Source organism: Pleurodeles waltl, chromosome 8, assembly GCF_031143425.1.
Source record: "Pleurodeles waltl isolate 20211129_DDA chromosome 8, aPleWal1.hap1.20221129, whole genome shotgun sequence".
Classification (NCBI taxonomy): Eukaryota; Metazoa; Chordata; class Amphibia; order Caudata; family Salamandridae; genus Pleurodeles; species Pleurodeles waltl.
Genome location: NC_090447.1, coordinates 1,422,912,438 through 1,422,939,788, shown reverse-complemented (window position 1 = coordinate 1,422,939,788; position 27,351 = coordinate 1,422,912,438). Strand labels below are relative to the sequence as shown.

Sequence of the window (27,351 nt, the reverse complement as noted above, 5' to 3'; positions counted from 1 at the left end):
ATGACCCACCTGGATAGCGTTCTCTTGTGGACTGCTCTGCCTTTCCTCTTCCCCACGTATCCAACGAAGAGCTGATCATCTTGCCTGAACTCCCTCGTCCTGTCGACAAAGAAGCTCAATGCTCTTAGTGGATCTAGTCGGTGGAGCCTCTCTTCCTCAGTGGATGGATGAGGCGGAGGGTAAAAGGAAGAGAGAGTAATAGACTGCCCCAAGTGAAAGGGTGTAACAACCTTCGGGAGGAAAGCCGCCTTGGTCCTTAACACCACTTTGTCTCTAAAGAAGGAAAGATATGGAGACTCTACACTAAGAGCCTGAAGCTCACTGACTCTTCTGGCCGATGTTATGGCTACCAGAAATACAGTCTTAAGAACCAGCAAACGCAAAGCACAAGAATGTATTGGTTCAAATGGCGATCCCATCAGAAATGCTAATACCAAGTTAAGGTCCCACTGAGGCATAACAAATGGTGTGGGCGGAAACTTATTAGTGAGCCCCTTAACGAACCTCAAAACAAGCGGAGATTTAAACAAGGAAGGTTGATCTGGGAGGCACAGAAAAGCCGACAGTGCTGATAAATAGCCCTGTGGCAACTGCACAACCTTTCTGTGCCAAGGAAAGAGCAAATAACAATATATCAGACAAGTGAGCCTTTAAGAGATCAACTCGGTTCTCTCCACACCAACGTACAAATTTAGCCCATCGACTTGCATAGATCGATTTGGTGGAGTGTCGCCTGGCCGATAAAATAACATCCACCACTTCCGGTGGGAGAGAAAAAGCACTCAGATTGCCCCGTTCAATCTCCAGGCATGAAGGTGCAGACTCTGGAGGTGGGGGTGTAGAATCTGCCCCTGCGACTGCGAGAGGAGGTCCACCCTGTAAGGGAGACGGAGCGGAGGGCAGAGAGAGAGTTGGAGGTCTGTGTACTACACCCTTCTTGGCCAATCTTGGGCTATCAAGATGACCTGGGCCCGGTCTTGGTGGATCTTCCTCAGAACTCGAGGAATCAGGGGTATGGGAGGAAACGCTTAAAGCAACTGACCCTTCCAGGACATCTGAAACTCGTCCCCCAAAGCTCTTTCCATCGGATACTGGAGGCTGCAAAATAACGGGCACTGCGCGTTCTCCTGAGTAGCAAACAGATCTATCTGCGGACACCCCCACATCTGGAAGATGTAAAGAACCAGATCAAGACGCCACTCGTGATCGACCGAGCTGCGTCGACTGAGAACATCCGCACGTACATTCAGAACTCCGGCCAAATGATTTGCTACCAAGCAAATTTTGTGGTCCTGAAGCCAGGATCACAGTCGAAGAGCTTCTCTGCAAAGAAGATACGACCCCACTCCTCCCTGCTTGTTTATATACCACATCGCGGTAGTGTTGTCCGTCAGGACCTGAACCGACTGACCGCGAATGGAATGGAGAAAGGCCTTGAGAGCCAGACGTACTGCCCGCAATTCCAACAGATTGATGTGAAACCTCTGTTCCACTGGGGACCAAAAGCCTTTGACCTCCAGGTCCCCCAGATGTGCTCCCCACCCTAGAGTGGAAGCATCCGTTACAACTGTGGCCACTGGCAGAGGCAGCGAGAACGGCCTTCCTTACGACAGGTTGCCGATCGCAGCCCACCACTGAAGATCCACTGCAGTGTCTCTGGTGATCGAATCTTCGAGATCCCCTTTGTGCTGAAACCACTGCCTGCGGACGCACCACTGAAGAGCCCTCATGTGCCAGCGTGTATGAGTGACCAGCAGTATGCAAGAAGCAAACAGACCGAGCAGACGAAGGACCTTGAGGACTGGAACTACCGCTCCATTTCGAAACATCGGAATCAACGCCTGAATGTCCTGAACCCACTGGGGCGGAGGAAAGGCCCGATTCAATGTTGTGTCCAGTACTGCCCCTATGAACAGGAGGCGTTGAGAGGGCTCCAGGTGAGATTTGGGCACATTGATTGAAAAACCCAGGTCGAACAACAACTGAGTTGTCGACTGCAGGTGACGCCGCACGAGCTCTGGAGTCTTGGCTTTGATCAACCAATCGTCCAGATAGGGAAACAGCGCTATCCCTCTTCTTCTGAGCTCTGCCGCTACCACCGCCATCACCTTTGTGAAGACTCGAGGGGCTGAAGTAAGACCAAATGGGAGGACCGCAAACTGATAATGCTGCGATCCCACCACAAACCGGAGATACTTCCTGTGCGATTGGAGGATCGGAATATGGAAGTATGCATCCTGCAAATCGACAGACACCATCCAATCTTCTTCGTTCAACGCCAAAAGAACCTGTGAAAGGGTCAACATTTTGAACTTTTCCTGCCTGAGGAACCAATTCAAAATCCTCAAGTCCAGAATTGGTCTCAACCGACCATCCTTTTTGGGGATCAGGAAGTATCTTGAATAACAACCCTGGCCCCTCTCCTGCGCCTTTTGACAATAGGGATAACACCTCCTGTTGCAGTAACAGAAGATGGTCTTCCGAACAGAAGGATGGGCGAGGAGGGAACTCCCGAAAGGGAAGAGCGTACCCCCTCTTCACAATGTCGATGACCCAAGAGTCTGATGTTATAAACTCCCACATTGTAAGAAATTGGGCAAGTCTCCCCCCTACCGGAGACAAGTGAACAGGGAGTGGTGGAGGACTAAGGCTGCTTCCCTTGCTGCACCCCTCCCAAGGAAGAGGAAGAGGCAGAGTGCTGCTGGGTGGCTCCTCTTGTACGTACTCTGCCCCTGAAGGATCTGTAAGGCAGGGAGTTTGCAGATTGTTGTGGTGCCTGGAACCTGCCACGAAAGGAGGAGCCACGTTCAAAACCCCTAAACTTCCTATATGACCTAAAGGTAGAGGAAGTGGCTGCCTGAAGTCCTAACGACCTCGCTGTGGCTCTGCTCTCTTTGAAACATTCAAGAGCAGAATCTGCCTTTGTCCCAAAGAGTTTTTCCCCGGCAAAAGGCAGATCCAGAAGAGTTGCCTGTACATCCGAAGAGAAGCCTGATGAGCGCAGCCAAGCCTGATGTCTCGACACTATGGATGTACCCATAGCCCTTGTCACAGAGTCTGAGGTGTCCAACCCAGACTGGATCACCTGGGTCGCCGCGGCCTGAGCGTCCGTTAGCAAATGCAACACCTCGTGGCAAGTTTGGATGACCTTTTGCTTCCTCCATAAGGGCATGAATATAACGTCGCAAAATGCAGGTTGCATTGGTCGACTTCAAGGCCATACTACATGACGAAAAGGCCTTCTTTGCTGCGTGGTCCATTTTCTTTGACTCCCTGTCCGCAGGGGTCCCGGGGAACGAACCAGGGGATGACCGGGAGGAGCACGATGCCTGAACAACCAAACTCTCCGGAGTTGGATGTTTGGAGAGGAAGTCAGGGTCACCTGGAGCCGCATGATAGCGCCTTGCTACCGCCCTGTTGACAGCTGTAGAAGTCACAGGTTTTCTCCAAATGTCCTTGATGGGGTCCAGGAGAGCCTCATTGAAGGGCAAGAGAGGCTCCGCCACCACTGAAGCCGGATGCAGCACTTCCGTCAAAAGGTTCCTTTTCACCTCAGCAGCCGGAAGAGGAAGATCTAAAAAGTCTGCAGCCTTCCTTATTACTGCATGAAAAGATGCAGCCTCTTCGGTATACTCCCCAGGGGAAGCCAAATCCCATTCAGAGGAAGTGTCAATACCACTCGCAGTGTCCAGGCCCTGAAAATCACCTGAAGGCTCCAAGATTTCGCCTTCCTCCAGATGTTGTCTGCTATATTCCTCCTCCGCCAGGAGGCGCAAAGCTAGTCTTCTGGACCGGAGCCTGGATTCGAGTCCCGGCGTCGATAAGGCGTCGGCCGACGCCGAAGATCTTCGCCGACGCCGCTCTTCGGATCCATCCGACGCCGGACCCTCCGGCGCCACAGGCACCTTGACTGTGGACTGGATCCGTGGAGAATCAACCGACGCCAGAATAGCAGACGTTGTAGTCGTCACAGGTCTCCTGGGCGACGCCAAGGGCATCGGCGCCGCAGCGGCTCCAGAAGGCAAAAAATGTCATGAAGGGCGCCGGCTTGTAAGGAGCCGGAGCACCCAAATTAAAAGCCCAAGGACCTGACGGACCCGCATGCCCTCCACCAGGCGCCATGGTGGAAAAGATATTGAACATGGCATTTAAAAATGCCGCAGGATCCGTACCCGGCGCCGGGAAAGCTGGATATGCTTGCGGTGTCGGTGCCGGCATAGAAGCTGATGATGGACCAGGCATCTCCTGCTCCGGAGAAGCCGCCGGCTCTTGAAGAGGCTCGACTTCAAACACCGACAAAGGTGAAGCCGGAGAAGCCGGAGTCAGAGGAGTGATGCTCAGGCTAATCTGCCACGTCGGACGGCGGCGAGCTGATGGAGATGCGGATCTGGACCTGGACCGACCTCTAATCGATCGGCGCCGAGAGTCGTGACGACACCGAGAGTCTCCATGGAGACGATGAGTCGGAACTAAGGCACCATAAACAATTTTCATGGGGGTCAGTGACCGACATCCGACCCCCACACTGGTTACAAGGCTTAAAGCCAGATTTTCTTGGCTGCGACATAGTAAATACAGATGCGCAACTGTAGCTCCCTGTTAGCCTCGAAGAAAAAACGTTATTCGAAGGAACGGAAAAAAGGGAACGGACGTCGACGAGGGCTTCTTATTGCCTAGATGACATCATACGGCGTCGCGTGGAGTCAGGCTATTGTGACTTCATAGTCGACGTGCAGAGCTGAAAGAAATTTCCGTTGAAGCTGGTGTGAGGGGAGAATTCTTTAGCTGAGGAATCCACAGGTAGGTGTATCCATCAGAAATTTAGATACTAAGGGGCATGTGCAGTGCTTATTTTGTAAATAAAAAACGTGCTGTGCCCATAGCTCTCCTCTTAAACATGCGGCAGCAATTAAATGTGCAAGCATAGAATAAAGAGGCAGCGTAACCCTGAAGTCATCTTGGGCCCACTTCAATCCATTCACAGCCACTACCTGCCCCTTTAGCTCACTATTGCAGCGTTCTGCTTGCTCCCTTTGTGATGCTTTTTCCTCTTCCTCCGTCTTTCCCATATGCGTCTTTTGCTCGCAGTAACTACTTGAGCCAGAAAAATAAGTGCTGGTGCCTCGCACCAGAAACAACAAGCACAAATTAAGCACTGGGCGTGTGTGCATATTGTTTTGAGGCAGGCCTCTACTCTGGGAATTTGAAAGGACCCTGCAATGTTTAGAGAGCAGCCCAGAATTCTGGAAGTCGCTACCATTGAGGGCCATGGAGTGCTGTAAATATGGTAATGCTACCTTAACTGTTATGTCATTTTTGTTAATCTGGTTCTGGAAGACATTTTTTCAGGCACTTCAACTCACTGCTAGCAAAGCTGAAACAGGGCAAAGTAACACACACAAGCACACAGCAAACTAAAACTTTGTCATGAAAGGAGGCCTGGACACACAAGATTTCAATTTCTGTTTTGTAGCTGTCCAAATCCAGTGGGCTGCACATTGGTTAGGTGAATTGAACTTAAATGAAACCATTATACCCCATTACCCAATAAGGAAGGGTGCCCTGAACAACCTGTTCCAAGGTCACAACTGCCGCTAGAGAGCTCCCACCCTTACTGTATGCAGAGCTACAGAGTTGGAGAGGATGTGCACAGAGAACATACCTGGCATATAAGTATATCACAGCCCTGCCATTTGTAGCTATACCCAGATCACGGGTATACTTCACAGCCAAACAACTGTAAGCCATGCTAAGGGCAGGATTAACAATGATAAGTGACTGCTTCTCAATCAAATTGGAAATGTTCTTTGATTTGACTGAGGATGTTAACTACCAACAGGACAATTCTTACTCCACAAAACATTAATGCACACTCTTTGTGAGGCTTGAGCAGGGGTGGATTATGACAATGAACCCCAAAACACCAAGTAATGTTATTGCTGTTTACAATATTAGAGGGACGAAAACAAGGGACCAGTTTTATAAGGCTTCTCTGCATGACAACAAGATCAGTACAATAGTCTAAAAGCCAAATGGAAAGTAGACTTAGGAAGGGAGCTGGGAGATAAGAACTTGTTGAAACCACTCTAATATTCAGGTGTCCAGAAACTCCCCATCTAAGTACACTCAATTTAAATATTTACTCAGACCTTACCGCCCCTTGAAAAGGATCAACAAGATCTATACTGCAGGCTTAAACTGTCCTAGACGTACGCTCACAGATGTGTTTTTCACATGGTCTGGGTTTGGCCTATTACAAGCCCGTTTTACGAGGAAATCACTAACCATTTGCTAGAGGCAATAGGGTAGACCAACATTTACACCACAGGGAGCTGCATGCTGGGCCTCTTTCTCACCCAAAATATAATCGTAACAGATTCAATTAATTGACCCTTTTGGGGGCAAAGAGGGCCATCACAATGTCACAGAAATTCTCTGTGGCACCTCCATTACCAACAATGGCTTAGGTCAATACTCAACTTCAGAAGCATGGTACTACACACGGAACAATTAAACGGGCCTCTGTAGGTGACCAACTGCAACGTTATGGGATGAGGAACTATAATAATCTGCAGCTAGTAGTGGATTAGATGAAGAACCACCTCAAGTGGTTAATAGGTTATTACTAGACCTCATACAAAACAAAGGGTTAGAAAAAAAAGGTAATCATAGGACAGAGCTGGAGTAGATATCAATACATGAGGACCACCAAATGTATAAACAGTGCCAGGTGACTAAGCAAGGCATGCTGACAACTCCTCCTTAGAGGACTTCTTGCCTCTCCCTCAACTGCCCGCTATAGCTCCCGTCCTCCCCAAATGGCTGTCCCACTGGAGAAACAGTGGACAAAAAGAATACACAAGCAACACCACTCTGCATGGACACTAGACGCACACAGTTCAAAGTGTTTTTATTTACATGCTTGATATATAGTCAAGTTAACATGGATAGACACAAACTATGAAGTAGACAATGGCTCTGCGCCAAGTTAAACACAAAAGATGTTGTTTGCAATGTGTACACAATGTTTAGGTTCACAGCTTAATTAAAAATAAATGGTTTAAAAAAAACATTAGATGGGGGGGTGGGGGGAATCATGACTCACTCGAGGCTTTGATGTTATTGAATCATGCTCCCACTCCACGTTAATAATAAAGTATATTATACTAGCCTCTCTGTATGCATGCTATTCATATCTGTGTTTTATATTAACTTCCTTTTATAAAGGTATGTATTTTTTTAATATTCCTCCCTTTGTAATGCATTCTTATTTATTTATGGAAGATCCTTCCAGGTGCTAGACAGATCATGTACATCTATACATATCATGGCCAGTTGTGGAGTTCCACAGGGCTCTGCCCTGAGCCCTCTGCTATTTAATATCTATATGCTGCCATTAGCGGAGATTCATTTGGCCTGAATTTAGTATCATATGCAGATGATACTCAACTTATTGTCTCCTTCTCCAAAACACAACCGGATCTTGGTACAGCACTAGGACCCTGCTTACAAGCAGTTGCTGCCTGGATGGCGGAAAGAAAATTTAAGTTCAATGATGGAAAAACTGAGGTCATGTTTTTTGGGCAACCAAGAAACCCCCTGGCAAATTCAACTATAACAACAGGAGTGGCCACTCTCCCGCCCCCTAAAGACCTTATTAAAAGCCTCGGAGTATGGCTGGACCCCCAACTCTCAATGTCTCAACATGCCAACAGAATAGCTGGAACTTCTTTTGCCTTGCTCGGGACTCTGAGGAAGGTTCTGGCCATTTTGCCTTTTCTCGCCAGAAGACTGGTTGTTCAGGCCTTGATAGGATCTCGCCTTGATTATGGTAATGCTCTATTTTTGGTTCACCAAGATACGTAATACAAAGACTACAGAGGGTACAAAATGCAGCTGTACGAGTGCTTTTAAAAATACCCAAGCAATAATCCATGCAGACGGGAATTTCCTCTCTACATTGGCTTCCAGTAGCCAAGAGGATTCAATTCAAGGCATTATGCCATATTCATGGCAGTAAATTGTCTGTCTGACAGCAATCATCGGATGAGGAAACCATTCTCAGTGCAGATGAAGTTCCTGTTTTTGAGGGGGACACTGATGTGCGGATAGTGTAACAAGAGGCATCTGGATGGCAGGCTGGGGCTGAAAGGCTTCCTAGTGAAAGAGCTGAACTCTGGGCTGCCCCAAACATGGTGCAGTCACCTTTGTCTGTTCAGTTGTTTCCAGACTATGTATTTTTGGGTGGGACTGTTAAGCAGACTAATTTGTATGCTGAACATTATTTGAGGGACAACAGTGCCAGACTTAAGCCCCGCTCTAGAACTATCCAGTAGACTCCCCTAAATCTGGAAGCGTTGAAGTTCTTGGGTTCAACTTTTCTGATGCGCTTAAAAAGAAACCTATTGTGGTCTTCATATTGGTCTGCCAGTCCCCTCTGATGGTAACGGCTATATTTCTTGCAATCATGAGTCGTGATCAGTATTTGCTTCTGCTTCAGATGTTACATTTTGTTGCTAATGCTTTAAATTTGCCACAAGATCACTCTGATTATGACCGTCTTTTTAAGATTCGGCCTCTCCTTGGTCATTGTAGATAGAATTTCAGAGATTTAAGTTCCGGAGGAAGAAATAGCTGTGGACGGGTCTTTGGTCCTGTTCAAGGGCTGTTTGTTTTTTAAGCAGAACATATCTAGCAAGAGGGCATGTTATGGAATTAAGATGTATATGCTGTCTGAGAGTGGTACAGGATATGTCTATAATTTCTGGGTGTACACTGGGAGGGATTACACTATTTACTCCCCCCCTTCCGGGTGGTCTGGCCACTTTCGATGTTAGTGAGAAAATTGTATGGGAACTTGGTAGAGGACTTTGTTTATTCAAAAAAAAGTCACCTTTTGTAACTAGATAACTTCCACAATGGTGTGCAATTGGTTAAATAATTGTTTAAAGTGGACACTTTCTTGTGGCACAGTCCCCAGGGGTGTTGAATTCCTATATCCCAATGACCGGGACATACTATTTGAGGTCAAGGACACCAAGCTTTCATGGTTATTTTGTCCTTGGGACAAGTAAGCGCAACCCCCCCTGCAGCACAAACCCTTTGGCTGCCACTTTGCAGGGAAGGGAACTGTATGCAGTTGAGGTAATATTTGTGTCCAGATGTTAATATTGTTTGACCTTGTATTTATGGTTCATTAATGCAAATCCTTTACTATTAGGGTGAGCAATCTAAAACATTGTAAGGTCACACTACCCCAATGACAGTGGTTCCAGTAAAACAAATGTGCACACATGTTTGAAAGGTTCAACAATATGAGTCTGCATATAATACTCCCAGAATACTCTCTGATTAGATGCGAATGTTGGCGGAAGCTTCTAAGCAAGATTGATCATTCTTTGCTTTCAAAATAAAGTGTTCAGAAAAAAAATGCAAGTGCAATGGGTCTCGCATTTGCTCGAGTCAGAGCCATTGGCATTGTAAATTCACAAATTGACTTTTCTTGCCACATAAATTGGTCAACCCTGCCTCATAATTCAGTCTTTTCCTACCACATAACTCCAGTGGCCCTGCATATAACTAAAGCACTTCCATTTACTTTCTTCCTCTATCTGCAGCCAAAAATGAAAAAGTGTTACCATTTAGCATCCAAATTTTATTTTGCGATGCTAATTCCAATAGAATACCACTTTCACCGCCCCACCATCAGAGTTGCTGGCTGGCTCACGCAATTCCCAAAACAAGACAGCCATAAAGTAATAAACTAGAAGCGTCTTTCAAACATTTCAAGAGTGTTCAAACAGTCATAGTGTAATAAGGATGTTAAGATGGCCTGAATCATGGTCATAATTGCAATAATGAGAGATTAATAAATCATATAAACCCAATAAAAACCTTTACCACAAATGAACGTTTGGCATAGACTGTAATGCCCAAGAACAGCCCCTAGAGGACACCACAATTAAAACAGCATTTGTAGGAAACATGGTCATGTTACCATATAGTTAGCCTCTAGAGGGCACAGCCACATGAAAATAGAATGGCACAAAGTAATGTAGCGCAAACATATATTTAGCACCAAGAGGGTTTAGTGCCTTAAACATTTTCATACCTAAGAGGCCTACTGCAATATTAAAGCCCTTAAAACACAACCTACTCCAAGCTGTAAAACGAACGTCCAGCCATAGTGGAGCTTAAAAAGGACTGAATGGTGGGAGGGGCTATTACTTTGGGGTCCCCACGTACAGGAAAGGTGTGTCATGCTGAACATTTTGGTGGTGGTCCCATTGTCCTAGGACCACCACAGGCTGAGTAATGGGCAAAAATGCTTTGCAAACATTTTGGGGCACTATCCCCGAGTGCAGTGAATATTGTAGTATCAGCTCTCTCGCTGTGCCGTGAGCACAGCTGCGGATTTCTGTGGTTTTTAATAAAGCAATTATCAATTATAAGCGTTTTGGGGAAAGCTATGGAACATGAAGGGGAGCTGCTGGCGCTGTGAGGGCCATGGAGCATGAATGGGAGAGACAAAAGAAAAAAAGTAGTTCACCCACGCTGAAGTATATCGGCAATTATCCATGCAACAGGGTCAGTCTGCAAGGCTTTAACAAAACCGACCCAAGGCGGGACAAACAAAGCTATTACCAATGACATCAAGGGATTTTTGAAAGGCAAGCCCACAAACGAATGAAAGTGATTAAAAGCCCACAATACTAACAACAGGTCAAAAGCACTTGCATGCTCGACCTAAAATTGTTTTGCTAAATTACTGTGAAATTTTAGGTACTATGTCTTTCAGGCATCATTTAGTAAACTGTGTTGATGCATCCTAGTATTTCCAAAAAATACTAATAATGAAAAATCAGTGTCATCATTTTCATCACAAGTGTGAGAAATATGAAAATAAACAAGCACTACCGAAGCCAACCAATCCGACATTGGTGGGCAGTCTTTAGGTTTTGTCAATGTGTGTCTTGTTTAGATATGGCTTTTGTAACCCTTTATTGCTGCGTGAGATGCCAGGCTCTCACCATTGTAACAAACATGGCCAAAAAGCACAACAAAAAAAAAACTTTTTAAAAAAAACAAAATGTGACTCTCAAAAAGCACAAATTACCACAGTAGTTCCTGGCACTGAACAAAACTACTTTGTGTGCTAATATAATCCTTTTGGAAGAGCAGAATGCTATGACTCACAGTACAGCCAGCTGATAGATGGATACAGAGCGAAAAATAATTTTAATAAAATGTCTTGGTTAATGTCAGACCTAATTGGAGGCCCAATCATTAAAGAAAGTCACAAAAGTGCACCCATGGTATATGTCTTTGCATTAGTGGCCTTCACGAATTCACAAGAATTTACAGAAGTAGATCATGAAACCATACTTCTGGAACATATTTGTGAACTCTATTTTAGCAAAAGCAAATATGGATGTGTAGATTTGCTCATGCAAAAATATATTGAGTGTTTACAAGTTCACTTTCCCTCCAATCACTAGGAATTTCTTCCTAACTCTGGAAGAAATTCTACTTTTGCTGTTATCAGGAATAAATATCCAACCATCTCCGTTTAAGGAAGCGCTGGTAAAAAATCATTAAATCATGCATTTTAGTAGATTTGCAAGGACTCAAAGGCATCCAAGCCCTGGAACTATTGCTTCCTGCTTCCTCTAGCCCCAGCACGTAGATCTGTGGAAAGGTGGCAAAATAAGGAAATTGTTATAGTAGGGCTTGAAATTGCAAGTATTCAAGCCCTGCTATATTATAAGCTCTGAAATCATATTTCCTCACATTTCTGTGTGGGATCACCGCACATTCCCCTCAGTCTATCAATAAAAATGATAGCTCACTTGTGTGGGTGGGCCAAGTGACTGCAACAGAGATGGGCCAAAAATGTGTGGAGATTGAGGGGGCACCAAAGCGTGTTCATAAGCGCAGTGTTTTTTTTAATACGTTTTTATGGTGACTCTGCTTTGGGCACCCACACAAGTGAGGTATAATTGTTATCAAGAGACTGAGGGTAACGCTGGGTGGTAGGAAATTTGTGCTGGCACGGTGATCCTACACAGAAATGTGATTTATTTTTTAGCTAAATCTGAGGTTTGCAAGGGCTTTTGCGAAAGAAAACGTTAAGGGATCCATGCAAGAAACAACTTCCTGGACTCCCCGGCTGTCTAGTTTTCAGAAATGTCTGGGTTTAGTAGGTTTCTCTAGATGGCCGCCGAGCCCGGGACCAAAAACGCAGGTGCCCCACTTGCAAAAACAGGTCGCTTTGCGATAGATAAATTTGATGCGTCCATGGTTACATTTTGGACACTTTCCTGTCACAGGCACTCGGCCCACCCACACAAGTGAGGTACCATTTTTATTGGGAGACTGAGGGGGGACACTAGGTGGTAGGACACTTGTGGCTCCCCGCGGGGTCCAGAACTTTGCATCACATAAATGTGAGAAAAATGTGTTTAGACAAATATTGAGGTTTGCAAAGGATTCTGGGTGTCAGAACGTGGTGAGAGCCCCACAAGTCACCCCATCCTGGATTTCCCTATGTGTCTAGCTTTAAAAAAATGTACAGGTTTGCTAAGTTTCCCTAAGTGCCGGCTGAGCTAGAGCCCAAAATCTACAGCTAAGCACATTGCAAAAAATGTGGCAATTTTCAGTGGAAAAATGTGATGTGTCCACGTTGCGTTTTGGGTGTTTCCTGTTGCAGGCACTAGGCCAATCCACACAACTGGGGGTACCAGTTTTCTTTTCTTTTTTTTTTCTTTAAATCAGGAAATTGGGGGGGGGGGGGGGGGGGGGGAGACACGGAATAGCAGAAAAAAGTGTAATTACCAATGGTCTTGCTCTGCATTTGCGCCTTCCAAACGTGAGACAGTGTGTAAGAAAGAAGTGATTTTGAGAAATGCCCTCAATTCACATGCTAGTATGGGTTCCAACAATGGGTTCCAACAAATTCCGAGATGTGCAAATAACCACTGCTTCTAAACTCCATATCTTGAGCCTATTTCAGAAATACATAGGTTTCCTTGATACCTATGTTTTCACTCATTATAGTTTATCAAATGAATTGCTGCATTCCCAGCACACAATGAAAACCCAATGAAACGTGCAGATCAATAATTAGCTCTGGATTGCTTCTGGGAACCTACAAATCCTATATATCCCTCAACCAGAAGGATCCAGTGGATGTTACAGTATATTGCTTTCAATGACCTGCCGTAGTTAGAAGTTACAGTTGAAAACAGACTGAAATAGCTGCTCCCCACCCCCCCCCCCCCAAAAAAAAAAACCTCAGTTTCAATAGTTTTCCATTTCAACTCTTACTTTCTATGGGAAAACCGTGCAGGGTCTACACAAATTACCCCTTTCTGAATTCAGACTTTTGTCTACTTTTCAGAAATATATAGCTTTCCGGGACCCACCATTGGTGTCTCACCCATTTCTGTCACTAAATGGAAGGAGGTTGAAAGTACACAAAAAAAAAAAAACAATTGGGAAAAATGAGTATCTCCCAGTATCATTCCAATATTTCTTTGAAATGTAGGTTTTCTGATTCTAGTCTGCCTGGTCCTGAAAGCTGGGAAGATGGTTATTTTAGCACCGCAAACCCTTTTGTTGATGCCATTTACAGGGTAAAAAAAACCTTTCCTCCCCATCTTTCCCAAAAAGCACAAATTTTAGCTGTATTTTGGCTCATTTGTAGGTCCCCATCAGGGGAATCCACAAACCCCGGGTACCTTTAGAATCCCCAGGATGTTGGAAACAAAGGACGCACATTTGGAGTGGATATTTTATGTGGACAAAAAGTTATGAGAGGGGGCATGAGCATGAATTAGCTCCAACTAGCTAAAAATGGCTTGGCCCAGGAGGGGGAAAAGGCTTAGCAGCGAAGGGGTTAAATGGTAAAATTCTAATGCTGTTACTGGCCAAAACCCTGAACAAGAACATCAAAAATTTGATTTTCCCCACAAACCAGGATTTATCAAGAAAATTCTAACAACAAAATTAATGAACTGATAGCATATTTCTGTTCCGCAAGATAAACTAACAGAGACTCCAGCAATCACTATGGATGCTGAGACAGTGTTTGACATATCTTTGAGTGTGTGAGTGTTTTGGTCTGATAAACACTTCTCGGAAACATAGATTCCAGTTTGTAGAAACACAATAAGAAGTGTTAAACTGCATTTCAGAATAACATGCAACTCATAAAAGAAGAAAGTATGATAACCTAGTCTCTTCAACAAGTGGGTAACAATGTAACTGTAACCAGATACTTTATAACAGCACTGAGTGCAAGGAATTTTACAAGCACAATAAATAGTCTTGTAAAAGAAACTGACAACAATCATAACATTTATTTTCAAGATCATAGATTAACTGAGTGAGTTAAATGCCAAAAATTAAACTGGTCCTACAAATTTCCTGAAAGGAAATAAGACTAGAATTATTTAATGTACTTGCTATGTTTAGTTGGCCATTAGATAAACATAGATCTCGAGTTGTCTTGGCAAAAACTTTGCTAATGCAATACTATTAAGCTTTACCTTGTGTTCTTGGTTTTAAAAATACACAGGATAAAAGCACACCATCCTGTCAAAACGTGTACTACTAAGTAGTCATCGGATGCTCATGAGGTTGTCCGATGTTCAGAGACAAGAAATTAAAATGGTTAAAGTTAATCCTAAGTACAATTCTGGATCAAATGTGGGTCAATATAACCATGCCTCTTCCCAGAAAATAGTTGTGTGAAACTGCTCTATTCTTGCCAAAAAAAAAATAATAATACATCTCTATAAGTAGCTTAAACGGATGCAGTGCCCAAGGGCCACACAACCAAATGATAGCTTAACTTAAGGTGAAATACCTGTCGGGAGAATCCCAATAATTAAACAGTATGTTCAGAAAACTGTAAGCAAGACAGCCACTGAACCAGATGAAGAGACCTTCAGTGGCATGACAAATCTGGAGATGGAACACTCCAAGAAAAAAAAACAAAGAAAAAAAAAAAAAACACACACAACAACAAGAATTCAATGGCTGGCAGTAACCAAAATGGTTGGTTACCACATAAAAATGATAAAAACCCATAATAAACAAAGTAACGTAACATGAGTTAATGTGGCAATGAAATGCTTGAATTTTTGTATTCAATAGGTGGTTACGCCATTACTCACCTCATGGCGGGGGCAAAGATAGCTAAGATTGTAAAGGAAAATATCCTGGGGTCCATTTTTTTTTTTTTTTTTAATCAACTAAAACCAGAGGAAGTGTATTGAACTAGTTTTAACCAGTCACAGAACAAACCCTATTCGGAACAGTAAAAAGATGCATGCTGCGTTCATCACCACCATGATATCCCATGCTAGTTAAAGTAAAACAAAAATTAAAACTAGTCAAAATTAGTTTCTCCATATTATTAGAAAGGTCACTAGAAATAGGAACAATATCCAGAGTTTAGAAAAGGCACTAGTGAAGCCACTTGTGGAAAAGGCTACTCTAAACTCTGAGGTACTGTATAATGAAACTTCCATTTGCTGCCTTATTCTGGACAGATTAAATAGAATGTCGTTTTTACTCAGCTGTCACAATCTGTTGAACCAAATGGTATTTTAAATAATTTTTAATATTTTTCAGGCTACCTTTCAACCAGAAGGAAAATCAGACTTGTAATTTCAGCCATTCATGACCTCTGTATAGTCGTAGACAAACTAGGAGAGGGTGCCCTTGTATTATTTGCTCGGTCACCCGCTTTGACGCCACTGATCATTCTATCATTTGCGGACAGAGGCATTGCTGGCAAACCCTTAAAAATGTTTTAATTTCTTTGGCAGACCATAGTCAGCTTCCAACTCTCTCTCGGTCTCCCTCCTTCGCCATCAACTTATATGCGCATGACAGTCTAGTTGAGCAAAACTTCAGTTGGGTTACAAAGACTGCCAATTACCCTACCCGGTTATCAATCAATCATTAGGTGCTTGGAGAGCACAGCTTCTCACCCCAGGGGTATCCAGGTGCTGTGGGTTGTTGCTGAGAACTGGTAGCCTCTCATTGAACATCTATGTCATCGGCTCCCTCCTGAAGTCGAGGAGGGCGTGTTTGGTACGCAGATGGGGCTGGAGCGGGGGGGGCGTTCTAGATTTTGCCGGCGAGGTAGGAGGAGCACTCACTGCAGCAGTTACACAGTAACAAACAAGATAAAAACCAGTCGGAATATGTGGGTCTGTCAAAGGAGTACTAAGTGCGAAATTTCTCCCAGCCATCACATATGGAGTTACTAGGAAAAGAAGAGAATCTGCGTGACATGGTTACCCGCCAAACGTATAGACCGCTATTTTGCTTCTCCAAGAAGTAATCGGAAGCTAAAATAAGGTAAAATGTGTTGTATTTAAACATGCATGTAGCATGATGAATACCTCTGCGAGACTGTAATAATGACAGATTTATAAGCCCTGAAGAAGTTTGAAGAGAGACAAACACATTGGCTTGTGATGGATGTTTTCTCTGGCTACAATCACATCTGTTTTCAATGAAGAATGAGACAAAGGGTTAAATATAAACTGTATTTTAGACAGTTTATTTTCTCCACACGAAAACTAAATGTTGGATACTGATCAATATACTGTTAGCAATGTACTGAAGTTAGCTACAGAGTGGAGAGTAGTATTATTCAGTTTAGGATCAGGAAGAGACTCCTTGGCAGAGGGCTTGTGGTGGCCGTTCCCTCATACTTGTGCAGCTGTCATAATTTTCACTTGTGGATTTATTTTCAATGTCATGATAGTAAGGGACAGTGGTAGGAGCGGTTGTTTGTTGTTTTCCCCAGCCATCTAGTAGAAATAGTTTTTAGACTCAATTAAATATAAGATTTATAACATTTATGGCACAAGTAGAAAGAAACCTGAAGAAAAGTGACTTGTCTATACATTATCAAATAAACTGTATTCTAAGCAAACATTTTGTCTATCGCACCCTACGACTTATAATGCCTTGGCTGTCATCTATGGGATTCTACTCTTTCAACGCATTTACACGTCTAGATCCACATCAAAAGGTATGATAAGAAATACGTTTTGTATCGGTCAGTTGGATAGAACATTAAAATATCTCTGCAATATCTGTCACGTTTACACTTAATTTCATGTTAATATTGTACAAATGTAACTGACCAAGCACGGAGCTAGAGACGAAATTGTTTAATAACACAATATTTTGATTCTTATTTTCATAAAACTTTCAGTAAAATGTAATGGTTGGCTAATGGTTTTAATTAACCGCACATTTTGATTTAGTTATATTTGGTGTAAAAAAAAAAAATTAAAGTCTGAGAGACAGCACTTGCAGGAAGCAATATTGTGTAACTACAGGAGAGAGAGAAACGAAATAAGAATTGCTGTAGCTAATCACTATGCACCCTTCTGTAGAACAACTGTGATTCGTAAAAGGTCAGGACACGGAGGGCCAAATTACGACCTTGGCGGATGGGATACTCCGTCACAAACGTGACGGCTATCCTGTCCGGAGTATTACAAGTTCCATTATATATATCCTATGGAACTTGTAAAACGGTGGACAGGATTATCTGTCATGTTTGTGACACAATATCCCATCCGCCAAAGTCGTAATCAGGCCCTGACTAAGGTGCTTGTAAGGCCCATCAGTATGCACTACCATGGTCCCAAATCAAATTGAGCACGTGGAAAGAAAGCGAGCATCAACTCGACAACCAGACTGGGTGACCACGTCATATCCAAATAACACAAAAAAAAAATCCAGTGCATTCAACAGTGCAATAACGTTTTGCACATAAGTATGTAAAAAAGAAACTACAAAACAATACACAATAAAAGTTCTTAAAATACTTAGAACGAACCAAGATAATTTAAATGGTAAATCATAGTACATCAGTTAAATTAACTAATAAGTGCACTAAAGAGTCCTCGGTGATAAGCACTATATAATAAAAAAATAAAAAATAAAAAATAGCGCAAAGTGGTTCCCCTGAAAAGAGTTGTACATTAGTTTCACTTTAGGCAGATATAAAAGGCATTTGCGTTTACATGGAGAACTACAGGTGAAATACTCATGTGCAAAAATAAAATTTAAAGTATTGTACTACCTAGTTTTCCATAAAACTGACAAATTCCTTTAGAGATCAACTTCTGTTGTGGCTAGCCACTCTACCTAGTATTCAAATATCTAAACATTTTAATAAAAATTATGCAAAGTCATGGGAGTAGGGGAAGACTGATGAGCCGGTATGGGTTGGTCTAAAAAACAATTAAAAAAAAAAAAAATGTGGAGTTAGGCCCCAATATATACACGCTTGTGGATTGCAGAGAAAGTATATTTGAAGTCACATTCTCCACTATTAAGCAATATTTTACCTAGACCCAAGGACAATGATAAAGTTTAAAATGTTACTGTAGCTTTACTTTTCTACAGTTTTATCCACAGGTGCTGTGAGTTTTTTTCTTTTTTTTTTTTTTTTTAAATTCAGGGTAGGTTTGTTGCGGTGACGAAGTCACGACAGGCTTCCGTAAATAGATAAAATAGATAACTACTTGAGCAAATGGAGACAGTGGAAAAGGAAACATTAACCGGATAGATTTAAGAGTACTTAAAATGTGATCTGCTTAATAGGAATTATTGTTTACAAGTCAGATTGCCCTTCGCCTGCTCATAAAAACAACCATGCACCACTCTTTCCGGCACCCTCAAATTAGACCAATTAAAACAATACACATTGTCTTTCATTATTAATAACTGATAAAAAAAAGTAATATACAAGTCTGCAGTTACAATCTCTCTTCGATGGAAACGTGAAAGCAAAAAGCTCTCACTGGAACGTTACATGCCACCCTACTGTGATGGGATTTATTTTAATTTTTTTTAAAGTACATGCAGAGCTAAAAACAATTGTAAACAGATTTTTGGATAAAAACGGAGCATCTTCTTGTGCAAGCTCGCATGACGGTAACATTCAACAGTTTAATTAGCTTACTAACATGCTCACTTATTTTCTAATATCATGAATTGCTAATAAAACAATAAAATAAATGTTAATGAAGAAGAACCAAAGAATAACTCTGCTGCTGGGTGGGGGTCGGGGGATATGACACAAACTCATCTGAGATGGCGAGATTTTCATAACCGATGCGTATTAAGCTTAAATATCACAAAAGTAATTCTTCAAATAGCTAAAATACTAATAATAAGCAATGGCAAAGCCAATGGCTGGAATTGGCACGCTGAGCATTATTTTATTTTTTTATTGTAAGCATAAGCCACAAAAAAAAAAAAATTAGACAACCGTGACTGCCACATACATGCCTGCATTAAATTAAAAAATAATAATAATAATCACATGGCAGTTTCATTATTAGTGAGGTTCTGTAAACAACAAACTTTTCAGTTGTGTCATCCATTTTTATTAATAATATTTGTAAATGAAACTACAATAAATCACTAAATCCCAAGCAGCTACAATGATACTTATACACTTTATAACTTTAAAGACGGAAGATAAATCACCATTTAACTGGACACCCACAGTACAGGCAAAGTAAAAAGTACTTATGGTTTATATAACAAATAAAGCAAAAAGCGCAGTTTTGTCACCAAAGAGAAAGGGACTATTTGGAGGATGACAACAATGTGCATAGGAATTGTGCAATCGTTCAAAGTGAACAACGTCAACTAGCAAAGTGGACTGACCCATGCTGAATGCTAGAGTGGGTGGATGAAAGTGTGAATTTACCTGTCTAATGGACAAAGCCTCTATCAAAAAGGACCCTCCCCACCCCCATGTATGTATATTAAGATGCATTTATTTATTTGGGGGGGGTAGTCTGGTGAGACAGCTGAAGCGGTATAAAAGGCCATAATTAAAAATGAATCTCCCGCTCCAAACTCCTTCAACCTAGTGATACTCAAAGTACACCTCTAGGGCACCATGAGGCCCTCCTGAACTTTTCAAATTGCCCCCTTTTCAACATCATCACTGGGCAGTTGTTTACTAGACTTAGCACAAACATTAATATGTTAAATGAACAGGCAAGCATTTGCTTAAAGGTAAGTTAAACTTAGGAAGTAACTAGAGTGTCCTGAGCTGCTTAAAACATCTCTCAGCAAAATTATAGAAGTATGATGAAGTCTGTCCAAAGTTCAAAAAGTGTACTTTATTAACTTGCAGAACTGTTTCACTTTAGCAAATTAGATTATATCAGTGCATAGGAGTAGTTTTTTGTGTTAGTTTTCAAATATTAAATTTAGAGCTCCCCCCGTCCACCCCCAGTCAATGCCAATAGTGAACTAAGAGGCAAGTCACTTATGTGCACTCTGGGCTGCCTGGGTTCCTATGATCGATGAACATCATAGTTTATTAAATGAACTACAGTAGAATGTTTATACAGCACACATCCTGAAGTCATGTATTTTGAGATCCTCATAAGTGACAATGCAGAAAAATGAGGAAAAATAGAATAAAATAATTGCCTAGGATCACACAGTTTGGTTAAGTGGAGAAGATGGGATTAATTGCAAGTTTTTAGTTTCACATGGTGCAGTTCAGACATTAGATGTGTATGCTTCCCTTCTTCTACACCCCACCTTTACTGCCAATTCCCTACCGCCATCCGGCTGGCATCAATGCGGCCTTCGGTCACATCACAAACAAAATTTTGTGGCCCCCAGAAAAAGATGTGCGAGTACCCATGTCTTTAATACCTGGGACGTTAAGACAGTTTTAACAAGGGTGATAAAAAAAGAGCTATTTTATAAAGAATAATTTTTTTTTTTACATTTTACAACCCTAGAGAAAAACAAACATTCTATGCAATTTACAGCATTGCTTTGTATTTTGAATTGACTTCTCATTAAACATTGCAACATCTGTGTTTCCTTTACGATGGTACTAAAGAGTGAAGGCAAAAGTCAAGATGATACAACACAATTGCCAGAGAAAAAGATTCACTAACTTTAGAAAGTTGGATCTTCACAGGAACCAATACATGGTCAAAGACTAATCAAAAGCACGTGGAATACGAAGGCAAAGTAAATGTCAACTAAAAGGAGGAATATGTGGTTTGATGGATAACAGTCCCAATGTTATATATTTTCGGTTTCAAAAACAAAGTTCGAGCAAGTCCAGTAAAAATAAATTCACCTAGCCCCCTACACATCATGTACAACATTCAAAACATAAAACGAATTATACTGTAAACTTCAATGGACACAAAACCAGCGACTTGTGCCAAACGATACACAGCGTAAAAATATAGATTAAGTGCTACGAATTGAAGCATTTTGAGAGTTTAGAAATTCATGCAAAAAAGGTTTACCTAGTCGTGTGAGGTAAGCAACAAAAGTCTTAAAGAAAGCACACAGACAGATGCACTATATTTTACAGTTCACGGATGATGACTTTGTTGGGGCAGTAAACAGTTGACAACTGGGTGCCAAAACTATGCAAAGAAACACAAAAGCATTAATTTCCATGTGTACTACATTGTAGCTTGAAAAGAACGGCCAATAAATTCTACAAACGGCCCATCTTTAAAATGTAAATTAGCCTACTAATTCGTTTGACCTCTCAGATCGACCCTTTGCTAAAAGGGGATCTGAGAAGTCAAATGAATAGGGGAGCCTCATTCTAAGATCCGTTGCATTGATTCGGTGACAGCTGTCAAACCTAACGAAGCAAAGAGTACTGCAAAAAAACTTGAGATCAAAGTCTGACAGATGCAAAAGCAGCGAGGCGGGAGCATGGGGGGTTTGTTTTGATTCACCAACCTAATCAACGAGAAACCGCTAGCTTCGTCAAGATACGTGGATCCCCTTCCTCTGCTCGAGCACTATATTCAGCTATGAGATTAGGAAATCAACACTGGAAATCAACACTGTAAATGGGCTGGCCGAGGGCGGTGTGCGGTGTTGAAAACAGAATGGCCAGGAAGCACAACAAAATGCGTAAACCACTTCTAAAAGAACCAGGTCATGGGATGCATAAATCTGCAGATGAGGCCCCTTCGCAATCAGGCTGGAAAGTATCCACAACAAATGCAAAGAAATCACGATTATGGCAAACAGTGCACTTCGTTGCGTTCAGTCCACAGTACAAGCACGCACAAAAGACACACAGAAATCACCAAAAACAGGGAGTACACTTTACTACAGGGTTCAATGCTACAGCCCCTGAGGATAGAGCCCATAGCTGCACGAAGGATAAAGACAGCTCTGTAGTGTTCCCAATTTTATGTAAAAACAAAAAAGCACGAATTTCAAAAGTAACCCCCGCCCCCCAAGATCATTTTTCTAATCAATTTGTATCAGTGAAGAATTGCAGGCGTTTCAATGTCAGATATTCCTCAGTGCAGGTTTGTTAACTATGAACTCCAGGACCAAAAGCAAGGACCGCAGAATCCATTCCAGGGACATGGTCTGCATGTGTGGGTTCTCTTACTCTGAACGAGACAAGACGCCGGAGCGAGTGATCTATTTCCAGGACTAGTATCCGCAAGTGGCTTCCATTCTCCAGAAAGACAAGGAGCCGAGGGGCCAGAAGCCAGCCCACCCAAATACTTAAATCAAACCCTTGCATATTCAGGAGCTGTCACAATATCGATACCAATTCTGCTCTGTCAGGCCGCATACCATAGTCACCGCTCCGTGCAGACAGTGTTCAGGCTCAGCGCAATGACTCGTCCAACGTCTCCATCACGCACAGCAACAGCGCTATCCTCCTGCCCAGCAACAGGGCCCAACACTTACCCGCCTCCTCGCCGACGCGATGGGGCCTGGTGTCAGCCGGTCTCGCGCACCCAGAGGCTCCCCGGGGATCTGGAGTCCACAGCCGGCGGCGCTTCTCGGCGAATACACACAAACACGGCCCCAGGATCTCTCTCCCGGCCGAGCTGCTCAGGGGTGTCACAGGCTGCGTAGATTCTCGGGTCCTCCCCCGCGGCACGCCTCCCCCGCGCTCTCCACCGCTTGTTTTCCTTGAGGGAGATTTTGTAAATTTCACAAAATGGCGCGCGTTCCAAACCTGCGCAGCGAGCCGGCCCGGCGGAGCGGAGACCGGGAGAGGGAGGGGGTATAGCTACCGGGCAACCGCCTTTCACCCGCGTCGAACACGGGTGCTGACCCGGAACAATGCAACGGCACCAAATACCAAAAGCAAGTAGAAAAGAAACAGGTAAAAAAATAAGTCTCTTGCGAACTATCCTTGTTTATTATTATTCGGGCGGGAAGCAAAAAATATTTTTTTTAAAAAAAGCGACTCACAAAATGGCGATAGAAGGGGCATGTTGCCATGGAAACTGTCAATCAGAGCGCGGCCCTCCTCTCTCTTCTGCCAATGACGCGCTGACGTTTCAAAAAATAAAGGCGGGGCTTGTCGCCCATAGCGACCAGCAATCATGTGACCATGACGTTTAAAGTAGGAGGGGGGAACAGGCTCCTGGGAAGAAAACAGTTTGGTTGGAATTCCGTGAGAACCCTCGCCGGAGTGACGTGTACAAACAGACCGCCGGTATAAACACTGAAGAAAGACTGTTCAGCTGACCCACAGTCCTCGCAATCTACGAGAAAGCGGAAGTTGTCGTGTTGCCGATGCATTACTTGAGACCGGCGCATATAAAGGGAGACCGCCCGGCAGTTTTCATTCCTTAATATGGTAACATCAAAAGGCAAAGTTAATTTTTTCTCCTTTTTATATAGCGCGACCTCATTGCACAAGGTAAGATACATTTCTAGGCACAGGGAAGGTTCAGTGATTTTATGTCAGGACCTGAGGCTTCTGATTATGCTTTCCCTTTCTTTACTACAAACAGCAGTCAATAAAACAAACAACAATGTAATACTACATATCCCATGAGGCATGGATACTCTCCATTAAACGCACCAATTCGGGCCCAGCATTCAGTATATAGCCTCCTGACATACAGAGTCTGTCCTCTTTCTTTGCTGCTTGTACTTTACTAAGTACATTAACTTTACTTGCTGTCTTTCTAAAGTTTATTGCGTCATGGCGGATTGCTTACAAGCGCCTATTTGTCTTAGAACGGTCGAAAGCATGCACCTTAGGTGCAACGCGCTGCGCTTCCTTGTCCCCCTTTTTTAATGAGACGGGGTGCCATCTTTACAGTTGTTGCAGGCGAGAAGTGAATTGGGGGGGATATCACAGCAATATATTTTTGCCATGGGCCTCGCACATGCGCAATGTTCTGTTTTTAGCCGTGTATGTGCGTACGAGTCTCCGGCAGATCAGGAGTCGCTCAAACTCCGTGTTTCTCCTGCCTTACGTCCGAGGGGGCTGCTGTAATACTAAACAGCGTGGCTCTAAGGGAATTTGGTGTTCCCTCCTCATCTAGCTTTTTTTTCTACAAGCTTGGGCCTGTTTTAGTGCCCTATAGCACATGGAGAAGCTTTGGACTTCTATTTACAAGATTCTTTCAATAAAGCGCTGGTAAAAGCCTTGCGACCCTTAGAACCACCTATATTTAATTATGGAAGGAGGTGATCTGGTGCAGGATCGGGGTCCCCCACCCCTGTAGAGGTTAATTTGATCCAGCCTCGCCGGTCTAGCACAGACCCATTCGAACAAACCATTGGTTCGGTCCTGCAGGATCATTGATATAGCTCCTCTCATAACGTGGATGCCTCTCAGACAACAGATTACTTCACCGCAGAGGACAACGCTGCTTCTGAGTAGCAAACGGGCAAACACAAATCACACCATGAGAAGAGATCTTTGTCTCCACCCCCTAGTAAAAATATTGTTTAAGTCTGACAGTATCATACATCATAGGTCCACAGAGTTTACACCCTGTCAGGAGGTGGTCCAGTTACATATCAGGGAAGGATTTGAGAAAGATATACACAATACGCTACGCTCTGAATGCCTGTGCCCTTCTCTACCCGGGAAATTAATTGAAACCCTGGAGTTAGATCCACATATGGTTATTTTTCTTAAAAAATAATCAAAAGATCCCAAGAAGGGCATAAACAGGGCCTAATGTGGTTTCCAGGACAAGTTGCTAGATCTTTCAGGCCCTCTCACAAAAATCGGGGACTTAGCTGTCCATGCCAAAGAAGCCTAAGAAGCCACTGACCCTGATGTCCTGTTGGAGTCAGCTCAAAGGGCAATTTGCCTTTTGGGCAATGCCAACTGTTTAATCTCCACTGAACAACGGAAATTATATCGATCTCAAGTTAGCAGAACTGGCTCCGCCTGACGCAGGCTCTTTAGCCAATGGGCTCTTGTTTGGTGACGTTTGTAAAGGACTTAGCTAAATATGGGGCTACTTTCTCGGCTTTAGACAAAGCCCAAACTTCATAAAAAAGGTTTTCCATAGTGGCCTTTTTCACAAGGCCGGATGCTGCAGAGGTTGAACGTCGGCCCACAGCAGCCCCCAGACCTCTAGAGGTTACTACAGGGGAAAAGGGGACCCTAACTACTCATCAGTGGCAACAGAGGATATCATTGAGGAGGTCAATATGCTCAAGGCTCTGCTAACACAGGTAACAGTAATTCCTTCAGGGGAAGTTGTATTGGGAGGCCAAGTGAGGTTTTTCGTGCCGAATTGGCACCTGATGGCACAAGACACATGGGTCCTGGAGACGATTAATGGTTATCATATGGAGTTATATGCATCTCCACAAACTTTTCCTCTGGTTCCACTCACTTTTTCCATCATGAGAGACTCTTTATAGATCAGGAGGTGGCAGCGCTTCTTCAGAAATGGGCTATTACCCTCACGCAACCCTATCCCGGGGGTTCATCAGCACAATATTCCTGGTTCAGAAGAAAGGCAGCAGTTCTCGGTTAGTGCTCAATCTGCGCCAGTTCAACTCTTGGATTGTTTATTGACATTTCAAGATGGAGGGCATTCACCTCCTACGCAATCTTTTGCAAAAAGGAGACTGGATGGTACACCTGGACCTCAAAGATGTCTATCTGACCATTCTTATTTTTGCTCTTTATCACAGATTCCTCAAATTATTTTGTCGGGACAACTGCTACCAGTTCTCAGCCCTGCCTTTTAGCCTCTCTTCCGCTCCTTGGTGTTTCACCAAGGTCATGCGTCCTATAGTCTAATGGCTCAGGGAGAAGGGTGTTCTACTGATAATTTGTCTAGCTGACTTCCTGATCATGGCTCAGGATCAACACTTTGTCCTTCTTCATCTGCCCTGGACAATCAGCTGCTTCAGGACTTGGGTTTCATTATCAACAGGGAGAATTTGCAAAATATGGATTTTCTGGACTTTCAGGTCGATTTGGTCTCAGCTAAGCTCAAACTGCCTCGACCAAGAGATTAGCTATCAAGAAGGAATTGAGAGCGTTGTCTGCCTCTTCGATATCCTTGAAGGTACTTGCCGGATTGGTGGGCCTCCTGGCTTCTTCTAACCAAGCCATATTTCCGGGCCCTTTACACAATCGGGCCTTACAGAGATTGAAGATTCTCCATCTTTGCAGAGGCCTCCCATACTCAGAACAGATTTCCTTGTCCCAGGAAGCCAGAACGGAGATTCAGTTGTGGTTGACTCACATTGATGCCTGGAACAGCAGAGCGATTTTCGCATTTGTTCCAGAGATTGTCTTAGTCAGATGCCAGCAGATAGGACTAGGGATCAAAGTGCGGCCTTTCGGTATATCAACAAGTTAGGGGGAACTTGTTCACAAATGTTATCAGAAATTACAAAAGATGTTTGGCATTTCTGCTTGGAACACCACATTGCAGTATTAGCGGAATATATTCCGGGCAAAGTGAATGTGTTAGCAGACTGGAATTCTCGGTATCTCCTGGATCCCAGCGATTGACGACTGCATCCCCGGGTGTTCCACTTTCTGAACCATCTGTTGGGGCCGTGCTGAGTCACAACTGAATGCCCATCTGCCACGATTTTACAACTGGAGACCACATCCATCGGCAGTCAGCTCAGACGCCTTCCTTCAAGCATGAACGGGGGGATGGGTTATGCCTTTCCTCCCTTTTCCTTGATTCACAGGGTGCTTTCGCAAGCTTGTCACCAGTTGGCAGAGCTGATTCTAGTAACTCCATTTTGGAAAGCACAATCGTGGTTTCAAGTGGCAATGGAGCTGTGTTGTGCCCCGCCAGTTCGGATCCTGTCATCATTGGATCTTTTGTTGGACCCAATGGGTTCTCCTTATCCACTAATTCAGGAGGAACAGTTGTCTCTCATGGCGTGGAGGATCACAGGGGACTCAAACAAGTCTCAGGATTTTTGGACAACCCTAAATTCTTTCTCTCTCAGTCCCTAGCGCCTAGTACACATAAGCGATACACCTCTCCTTGGAGACAATGGGGGGGGGGGGCTGGTGCAGTC

General features: G+C 43.5%; 1 protein-coding gene across 2 annotated transcripts in view; it reads right to left on the bottom strand.

The window, feature by feature from the left end:
* DYRK1A (dual specificity tyrosine phosphorylation regulated kinase 1A) overlaps window positions 1-23,514 on the bottom strand; it is a 633,571-nt gene extending 610,057 nt beyond the window's left edge. Inside the window, exon 1 of one of the 2 annotated variants that reach the window (XM_069202549.1) lies at window positions 22,774-23,514. The gene's annotated coding sequence lies outside the window, so the exon portion shown is untranslated. Of the gene's footprint in view, window positions 1-22,656 lie in introns of both variants that reach the window. The other variant, XM_069202550.1, reaches the window with a different exon arrangement.
* Between the last annotated feature and the right edge of the window lie 3,837 nt (window positions 23,515-27,351).